Source organism: Silene latifolia, chromosome 2 (genome assembly GCF_048544455.1).
Source record: "Silene latifolia isolate original U9 population chromosome 2, ASM4854445v1, whole genome shotgun sequence".
In the NCBI taxonomy this organism is placed as follows: Eukaryota; Viridiplantae; Streptophyta; class Magnoliopsida; order Caryophyllales; family Caryophyllaceae; genus Silene; species Silene latifolia.
In genome coordinates, this window is record NC_133527.1 from 61504824 (window position 1) to 61515803 (window position 10980).

Consider the following 10980-nt stretch of genomic DNA (forward strand, 5'->3'; position numbering starts at 1 on the left):
TTTGTGAGAGCTCGAAATTTTGAAGAAAACTGATGTCGTGTTATCCATTTTCGAATTTTGTGGAGAATGCAAAAGGCGAAAAATATTTCGGAATTTCGACTGACATGGAAACGATCCGTCGCAGATCGGGGCGACTAGACCTTCCCCCTTTAAAAAGAAGAGAAAAAATCCGAATGTTTAAAGCTGCGTCATGGAAACCGTGTCGGATTTCGTAAAACGTGAAAACAAGGAAATGTGAGTGTGAGAAAACACAAAACATCCTAGGTAGGCCCGAAGAGGCACGAGCCCTACGGCGAGAGGTTTGAGGTGTCAAGAAGAAACACAACTTGAAAAGGACAATTCAAGGTGGGAATCCTGTGGAAACAGCCCAAAGAGGCGCGAGCCAACTGGCGATAGAAACCAGCTTCCCCTTTTCTCGGAAAAATGCGCTGATTGTTTTGTATAATTAGGGATGTTTGTGCTTCATTGTTTCATCATCCAAAACACGAAAAACATCTCTACAAAACCTTTCTTCTTATTCCACAAAATTATTCATGGATGCTTTTGAGAATAGGATGCGGCATTGGTGTCAGGATTTGTCACCTCCCGAAAAGTATCAACTCGTCGTTATGGGAGTTGGTCAATTGTTGGTGCTTCGTCAAGTCAAGGTGCAATCCTCTTTCCTTGAAGCATGCTCTCGGTTTTGGGATTCGAAACACCATGTTTTCGTTTTCCCGAAAGGCGAAATTTGTCCTCTTGCCGAAGAAGTAGGTGCCATTGGTGGGTGGCCGGGTTGTGTTCTGGTGCTTCCCGCGACTCGGTTGTGTTATAAGGAGAAGTTACGTTCGATGTTGGGCTTGTCAACAAGTCAAGTCAACTTTCTCCTTGCTCCTCATGGTGTGGATATGTTGGCTCTTATCAACATTTTCTATAACCGGTTGGACGTCAATGTTTCGGAGGTGGCTAGGAGAAGGGCATTTGCCTTTTGCCTTGTCCATGCATACCGCTTTGTTGATGCTTTGAAGAAGGAGGGGTCGAAATGTTATGGTAGTATGACCCTTGTACATGTGGTTGAGCAAATGGAGCATTGTAGAAATCCATCATGGTTGGTGCTTGGCGAGATCATCCAAGCCTTGGACAAGAAGGGCTCTTGTTGAGAAGCTCCTTTGTTTGGATCTCCAAGGATCCTCCAAGTATGGCTATTGGAGAGGCTAAGGTATGTAGAGCCTCCGGCCGATTCTACTTCTTATTCCTTCCGTCACCTTACCATGAGGAAGAAGTTGTATTCGGATAGCTTTGCATCTACCGAGGCCTATTGGACCGCGAGATTGGTGGAGGAGGGTGGTCCTCACATCTGGTGGGTGGTGCCATGGTGGCACTTGAAGTCCTTCACGGGGTTGCCCGCTCCGGTTGCTAGTTCTAGTTCTTTGATGGTGGTGGGTTTAAAGGTTGCTTCCTTCATTTATCCAGAAAGGGTCATGAGGCAAATGGGGCGTCGATAAAAGGTGGCCGCTCAAGATACTCTTGTCCAAGAGAGTGTTTTTCGAAACTCCGAGCTTGTGGAGGTCTTTGAAAGATGGTGGGCCACTTGGCCGCTTTGGGAGGTACCGAACCCCATTGCCACGGCATGGGTGACTCCCGCTTATGTCAAGTGGTCAAGAGCTCAAACCTTGGAGGAGAGGTCAAAATCTCGTAAGGACGAGGTTGTTGATTTGATGAATAGAGAGGTTGGCAAGGCCAACCGTGCCATATTTGGGGACTTTGTTGATGGAGCTAGCCCAGATGTGATGAGGCCACCAAAGAGGAGAAGTTCGGGTCCGCAAGATGGTGTGGGCCGTGTATGGGCTCGCTTTGGACCGAATATGGGGTCATGCAAGAGACCGGAGGCCGTCGCCGTTGTAGATCCGTTGAGGATCCGTTCCGAAGAGGAAGTTCATGCTAGGCGGGCCTACAAGAAGAAGAAGGATAAAATGTACCCCGAGGGAAAAGGCAAAGGTAGAATGAAGACCTCCATTAACCATTTTATTATTATGTAGTATTAGTGTTGTGATTTTTATTATGTTGTACTAGCTATGTATTGTGTGTGTTGTGATAGTTTTACTAGCTGAGGTGCCTTAGTCGACACCTTAGCTTTGACAAGTTGTAGACTTGCCAAGCTTTATTCGTTGTTGAATTTGTAATCATTCTCATTATTAATTAAATAAGAGGATTGCTTGTGTTAAATGAAATCGTGAACGCTTGTTTCTTCCATCCATTTTGTAAAGGCAATTCGGCTTGAATTATCCTAAACATTGCACTTGGGAAATGGGATTTTGTGGAGAGGAAGAAAAGCCTCTTTTTTGTGTTCTTGTGGGAAAAGGAATGTTTTCCCTTTCTCTTTTTGAAAGTTGATGTGGGTGATGTTTTGTATGTGGGTAAACATAAGGGAATGTTTTTTTTTATTATGGGGATGGTTGTATCCTTATTGTATAAGAAAGGACTGCCTACGTATCCACCTGAAAAGGTGAAATCAAACCATGATCGTAGTTCAAAATGTTTTGTAAATTTATTTGGGTTTTGTGGTTGTATCCCTCTTGTACAAGAAAGGACTGCCTACGTATCCACCCGAAAAGGTGAAATCAAACCATGCTCTTAGTTCAGGGGTTTTGTTTGAGTGCAAATGGATGTTGCCCTTAGACAGATCAAAGGGCATTTGAAACGGGCAAGGTGCCGCAACTTAGACTCGATAAAACATGCAATTTAAAATCATAACCCGTTGAGGAACTTGACTTGAAAGGGTTAAGGTAGTCGCTAGTTGTAAAACTAGGGTGAGGTTGTTGGTTGCTACCGTTCAAGGATAATAATTCTTGAGTTGGTCTAGGTTGGTCGGGTTTGTAAAATCCTCCCCATCTAGGTCACTCAGTCTCACTGCGCCCCCCGAAGATATTTTCTTGACCAGGTATGGCCCGACCGAATTGGGTTTGAATTTCCCCCTCGGATCGACGGGTAATGGTGCTCGCACTGACTTGAGGACCAAGTCTCTTTCCTTGATATTCCTGGGTTTAGCCTTTCTGTTGAATGCTCGTTGTATACGTCGTTGGTATAGCTGGACGTTGTGCAAGGCATTGAGTCGCCTCTCGTCTAGAAGGGTGAGTTGTTCGAACCTTCGACAGGTCCATTCCGCCTCAGGAACTTAACTCTCCAATAAGATGCTTAGAGATGGGACCTCTAACTCTACCGGCTGAACCGCCTCCATACTGTATGCTAGGTAGAAGGATGTGGCTCCTGTCGGTGTTCGAATGGAGGTTCGGTATCCCCAGAGTGCGAATTGGAGTTTACTCAGCCAATCCCAGTAATTATCTTGCATTTTCTTGATAATTGTGACAAGAGTTTTGTTTGCTGCCTTCACCGCTCCGTTGCTTTGGGGACGGTAGGGGGATGACCGATGTCTTTTTATCTTGTATTTGTCCAGCAAGGCTTGTGTTTCCGCTCGGAAGTGAGAGCCTTGATCGCTAATGATTTCATGGGGTACCCCATATCTGCAGATGATGTTCTCCTGGATGAACTTGGCCACTTGTTTGGCGGTCAAGACTGCATAGGACTGTGCTTCCACCCATTTTGTGAAGTAGTCGATGGCGACAAGGACAAAGAAATGCCCTTTAGTGCCTATCGGGTTGACTTTCCCGAGGATGTCGATGCCCCAGGTCGAGAAAGGCCAGGTTGATGTCATGGTGTGTAAAAGGGATGGTGGTATGTGTTGTATGTTGGCGAAGATTTGGCAATTATGGCAATGTTTGACGTAGTTGCGGCAATCGGCTTCCATGGTGGTCCAATAGTAGCCTAACCGCACGATTTTTCAGGTCAACATCATTGCGCTCATGTGAGGGCCACATTCTCCGTTGTGGACCTCTCCCATGACTTTTTTGGCTTTGTGATAGTCAATGCAAAGGAGGAGAATCCTTTGGGGTGTTCTTTTGCATAATTGTTCTTGGTTTATCAAGAATTCTGATGCAAGTAAACGGATGGCTCTGTGTCCTCTTATATCAGAGTTAGGAGGAAATTCGTTTTTGGTTTTGTAGTTGAGGATGGTTTGGTACCAAGGTTCATTCTGGTTTTCCTCGTCGTTGTTGATGGAGCATATGTGGGCTGGCTCACTCCTTCTCTCGACACATAGGGGCATCGATGTCATGTCGTCAGGTATGTTGACGAGCGCGACAAGTTTTGCCAGGGCATTGGCAAATTGATTTTCCACTCGTGGCAAGTGGAAGTTGTCGACTTGGTCGAAGAACTCGGCCTCTTGATTGATTTTTGCTCGGTAGGGAGCTAAAATGTCGCTTCGGATTTTCCATGATCCGGACACCTAATTGATGATGAGCAAGGAATCGCCGTGGACTCTCAGTCTCTTGATGCCAAGTGTTATGGCTGCTTGTAGGCCGATGAGGCATACGTCATATTCGGTGGCATTGTTGGTGACGGCGAAGGCAAGTTTGACCGAGATCGGAACATGTTCTCCCTCTGGTGATATTAGAAGGATTCCTACCTTGAAGCCTCTCAAATTAGATGCACCATCGAAGTATAGGTCCCATATGTCGGAGTCGGCACAAAGGATGTCCTCATCAGGAAGTGACCATGTGTCGGTCGTTGGATCCTCGTTGACAGGATTTTCTGCTAGGAAATCGGCGACTACCCTTCCCTTGATAACCTTGAGGGGTACGAACTTGAGATCAAACTCGGATAGCACGCGTGTCCGACAGCCTTCTGTTTAGTACGGCTTATTCGAAGATGTATTTGATCGGGTCCATCTTGAAGTAGACGTGAACCGTGTAGCTGAGCATGTAGTGCCGCAACTTCTTTGTCGACCATACTAGGGCAAGGCATGTCCTTTCCAGTTGTGTGTACCTGTGGACATGGGCCACGGGCCACGGGGGCGCTTGGGAACAAGCGTTTGCATTTGTGGAGTTGCCACCAATTTATTGTGGAAAATTGGAAACCGTTCGAATACCTCGTGCCATGTCAAGACACAAAGTAGTGACATGAACGCCAAGAACTCGTTACCCTTAGCATTCCATGTCTAGAGTGACTCTCGTGGATGCTAATGACCACGGATGTTCACAAAGATCTGGAGTAAGGGGTGAGGGTACGTATTAGAAAGCTCTTTTGATCGAACACCTAATCCCGCCCGCCTCGATAGCGGCCTCTACTAATGATTAGCGAAATTGTCTATACTCGATATGTTGTCTATTTATATGCATGCAATGCAACATTCATTAGATTAATCCTAACATGTGAGAATTAACTAAGTCGGTGAACAAGTAATTAGCACATAAATTAGGGTCGAAGTAGAGATTTAAGATTGATTACATGTGAATGTCAAGTAAATAAATCATACATAATAAATACGAATACGAAATAAAGAAATACATTACAATTGATAAACTTGAATTTACGTCATAAACATGCCCAAAAGAGTTTTAGAAATAAAATAAAAGAATAAATGAAAATTAGAAAATTGGAAAAAAATAAGGAAATTAGAAATTGATTTAAATTAGGAAAATTGGAAAATAAGGAAATTTGAAGAAAAGGAAAATTTGGAAAATAAGGAAAATATGAAGAAAAAGGAAAATTTGGGAAAATAAGGAAAATAAGGAAAATAAGGAAAATGTGGAAAATAAGGAAAATATGGAAAATAATAAGAATAATGGTTAATTAAAATCCTAATTAGAAACCCTACATCAAAACGAGAAGAGTTCAGAGGCAAAAACCACCTCAGAACAGGCGCAGCATCTGCTGCGTCCTCTGGAAGAGGCGCAGCACTTTCTGCGTCTGTTCTTGAGTTGGGTTCTAACTGTGAAAGTCAGACTCGCGGTTTTTTAATGTTCGTTAGTTAATTTACATTGATTTATTGTTTGGTAACTCGAGTATAAGTGATTAATTGATTTACATGCATCTGGGATCGTCATGAAGTGAAAGAAAACAATTTAAAACGAATTATTATAAGTTAAATATTATTTACGATGTTGGAATTGATTTATTTACAAACTTGAAGTTAACGGTGGAAACAAAAGATTACGAATTGATGAAGAAAAAAGATTTAAAACATGTATCAAAGACGAAATCAAGAGACTTGATATGAACGAATCGAGTCTCTAAAATCCGAGTTTGAATTTGTGACGAAAACCCACAAATATTAATTCTATGGGATTTAAGTCGAAAATTATTGAAATGGATTCATAAAAACTAATTTGAAAATTATTAGGTGAAATAAGGGAAAGAACAAAGAAAGAAAAATAAAAGACGAAAGGAACAAAAACCCGAGGAAGAAGAAGAAGTGCATCAACTGAAAGAAGCCCCTGGAAGAGGCGCGGCCATCTCGCGCCCTTTCCAGAAGGCGCATCAGTTGATGCGATTCTTCCCCACGTCAGATCTATGTTACTTCTGTTAAAAAGGGTTTTAAAAGACGGTTTCGAGCATGCTGATGACATAAATTCTTACATTAATTATAATACAGAAAATAAATACATTAAATAAAATTGGGATTTTACACCCTCAGACTTACATGTTAGCGTCGCGAGATTTAACTAAATCGGTTTTTTAGTGGTAACTCGACTCGATCTATAATGCAAATATGAAAATGCCCTTGAAAAAGGAATTAAAAGCAAATTAGAATTGATTAATTGATTATGGTGTAGTGGAGTTGGTCAAATTGGTCGGTCATGCAAAACGAGGCTGGTACTCGGAAAGATCCGAGCTTACGTGGTCGAAAGTTCAAGCACGTAGGCGCCAAAAAACAAGAGCGTGGTCTTAGAATGCAAAGGAAGAAGAGAAGGGCGGGCACTCGCGTGAGAAATATGAGAGACCGAAGGTCTCTATTTGTACTAATCACGGAATTAGGGTTTAGGAAAGGAGAGAAAGATCCGGAAACAACCGACTTAGGTTAAACACGGAAACTTGGACAAAAAGAAAACCTTGAGGAAAAGGCGTAGCAGGTGCTGCGTCCCTTGGAAGAGGCGCAGCACTTGCCGCGTCCTTTCCTCAGCGGGTTCCTCCTGCGCAAGAAAGCGCGTTTGACAGCATGTCGTATTTTAGGCATAACTTTCTCTAAAAGACTCGGATTAAGGTGATTTTGGTGGCATTGGAAAGCTAAGAAAGAGATCTAGAACTTTTTGTGAAATAGGCCTGACCCAAAAAAGTCGTTATAACCTCGTAAAACGGGCCTAAAGTTCGGGTTGTCAATTTAGCTAAATGAAATGCACATTTTGTAATGTAAACTTTAAGGTTAGCCTAATGAAGTGACATGGGACTCAAAATGAGATATACCCATAACATTTTATGACATCCTAACCTTAGGTAGACAAGCACATTGCTTTGACTCGGGATTTGATGGTTTTAGGAGATGAAGACGGTTTTTGACCCAGACACCAATTGTACTCAAATTACTGCCAAAACGATCGTAATGACACCTAGATGACGACCATGAGGTAGACACAAGTGTTTGAGTTACCTTTTATTAACCGATTTACGAAACGTCATAAAATCGCGACATATGCTAAACATGCGGCCCAATCATCACTGGGTGTTTGGCGGGAGATGCAGAAACGAGGTATCTACAGAGCCCGCACTTTGACCGAGGATTGGACAAGGCGAAAGTCAAAGTATAGCCCTCAGGTCAATCGAAGATTACAACGTGACAACTATGGCGAGGAGAGGCGGCTCAAGGGGTCTGAGCCAAGAACCTGTCGTCGGGAACATTTTAGAGTTTGTCGACTATCGGGGAGGGTCGTTTAAAGTCCATTAGACTACGTAAGGAAGCTCTCAAGCTATAAGAAGAGACCATACCTGAGACTTCTTTCTCAAGATGCTTCTGGAGGTGCATAAGAGCTAAGGTTAAGCGTAGGAGCTAAGGTTAAGCGTAGGAGCTAAGGGTAAGCGTAGGAGCTAAGTGTAAGGCCTAAAAGATATATAAGGATTGTGCTAGGGTGTGGGACCCTAAAGGAAAGCATCGACGGGAAGGAGGCCAAATATAAGCTCAACTTAAGGGGTAATCAAAGTTTGAGTGTACGAACTCTAAGGAAGTGATGATCCTAAAGGAATATGATCCTAAAAGGTATAAGTATGTGAACTCTAGTAATTTTGGGAATCTAAAGAGCTAGGTGTATGAACATGGGTATATGAACCTAAAAGGACGGCGGGTATGGGAACTTAAAGGCTTATGAACCTAAGATGAATTGGAATCCTAGGGTTAAGTTTAGGAACTACTGGGTTACTAATTCTTGTTTTAAACGCGTGCACTTAAGCTTTCTGAGGTATGAGAACTCCAAAAGGATTTATGGGTTTATGAACCTAAAGATGTTGATGCGAGACCTTAAAGGTTTATGAACCTAAAGGAAGCCATTTTGGGATCTAAAAATCTAGGGGTATGAATCCAAACTTTGGGTTTACAAACCTAAGGAAGGAGGCTCTGGTTTGGGAACTTCTGGAGAACGACACCTTCGCCGAACTCTGTGAGGAAACAAAAATGTTGAGGGCAGCAGGACGTAGGCGGGAACTACTGGGGAATCTGCTTGCGTCGATTTCAAGCGAACTCTAGCAAAAACTTGAGGTTGAATCTTCATGTCTCGAGAAGAACAATCGGCTGTCATGAACTCTCGCCGGGGGATTATTGTGGTGTGTCGAAACACCGTCAGGTAAAATCCGCTCGTTGTTGCAAGCGAAGTCTTGATAAAGTACTGCTTCTGATACTTACCTGCATGGTTAGTAGCCACACAAGAATGCAATCTAATATATGCATGTAAGCAATTATCACATGGACCTCTAATGAGCAAACACATAGGCTTTGCAAAACTTGTTTCTTTTTAAAAGTCGTTTAAAACTTGCTCAAAGAAATTTGTTGTTTGTAATGCGTTATGCATATTCAATGGGCTTTAGACATAGGACTTGACATGACACAGACCTTATATGGACGTGACGCGAAATGTAGACTTAGGTTTGACTGACGCGACACTAACTTAGATTTGACACGACACAGGGATGACTTTGACAGACTTTGTTTAAGTATGCGCAACCCCTAGCCAAGTGTGGGTGACAATGAATATCAGTTCCAAAGGTATAAGAATTGCAAGAATGATGAAGGCATATAAAGGCAAGCCATGAGCCACGGATCATCTGTCTACTAGGACTTCTTTCACCACCGTTTGCTATAAAAAAGACCCCTCTTGAGGCACGATGACTTGGAGAATTGATCTAAGATCTTTGTCATTGTCCGGACCGAGTACTAACTTGGCTTAAAATAAGAGAGGAATAAAGGAAGGGTGGCATCTCGGAAGAGAAGCCCCCAGGATGAGAAGATGGCTCTGGACTTTGGTAAAAAGAGATTGGGCGACAATAAGGAGCTCCCAGTATAGAGGTGTTGGTTGTGGAAGGGATGTTAATTGAGGTTGGAAGGTTGGAAATTGAGGTTGAAAGTTGATGGTTGATAATTGAGGTTGAAAGTTGGGAGTGGGGATGGTTGTGTCCTTGAGGGCTGCCTATGTATTCACATGAAGTGAAATAAAACCAGATCGTAGTTCTGAGGTTTGGTTAATTTTGTTTGGGTGTTGTGGTTGTATCCTTCTAGTGTATGAAAGGACTGCCTACGTATCCACCTGAAAAGGTGAAATCAAACCATGCTCGTAGTTCAAGTGTGTGCCTAAACTTATCTTGTCAGGACCTTAAAGTGCAGGGGTCACAAGGATAATATTCCTTTGGTGACTCGAAGAATCGATTTGAGATAACTCCCTCTGATCATAGACCAAAGAGGTATAACTAATTTTGTAAAAATTTCATTGTCGCGTGAGCACACCTAAAAGTGGACCCTAAGGATGATATGGGTATGTCCCGTCCTAGGTATCAAAGTATTTGAAGACTCCGTGTCTGGGTCAAGGTGAAACTGGATTGGATATTTGGAATGTGGAGCTCGGTAATAAGAGCCTTTGATGAACAAATCTCTGGAGCTTGATTTGTGGAGTTAAGGCTTGATGGGGTTATGGCTTGTAATATGGCTTGGAAATGGAGTCTCTTGGCTTGATGTAGCCTGAGCACATAAAGGTAGGTTAAAATGACGTGGGATCAAGTTTCCATGTCTTGGCCCTAAAGGATTGGTATACTTGACAAGCTTTAGAGGATTCTCAAAATTCCTAACTGTCTCCTTGTAACGGTCTCGAGAAGGACTTAGGGTGTGTGAAAGGCTAAGTGAGGGTGCTAGCTGACCATCTTCATCGACGTCTTGATTCTATATAGACTTCAGCAGTATTCCGTATTTGATTTTAGGTTTGTTCTTGATTCAGACTCAGATTCTTGGTCTAGAATATATCTCGGCTTTTGCTCAGATTCTTGATCAGGTTTTTGAAGATAATTTTGACTTGACATTGGCTTGCTTGATTGATTGAGCCTTCTTCTTTTAACTCTTTTTCTTGGATATTGATCTTTGGTCATTTCTCCCGATTGAGCCATTGTCTTTGATCATGGCTCGTATTGTCTTGGATATTGATCTTGGTCATTTCTCTTGATTGAGCCTTTGTCTTTGATCATGGCTCGTATTGTCTTGAATTTTATTGCTACCAGGTATTTGAGTCAGACTAGCACCTTTGGCGGGAAACGGGTTGGTTTTTTTAGTAATAGGGGTTGTTTATTGTGGGGAATGGGCTTGCCTTCCGTCATGGATCGTTAACAAGGGAGATGGTCTGGATTCGTCCTAGAATCTCTTGATATAGGCTCATCCGAAACTGGGGTATTGTGAGGTTTCTATTGCCAGACATGGAATAGGTAAGAAAAGAACACGAAGTTTCATATCCTCTACAACTTAGAACGTAACATTATTTAAGTGCACTCACATCGACTTGGAACGTGTGGTTGTTGTTCATTTTAAAATGTCTCAAATCAATTCTTGTTGTCACAGGAAAAGGATAAAAGATAATATAGGATAAAATATATGGATGAAAAGTGTATTTTTATTGAAATGAGTAATGAATGTACTTAACATAGACT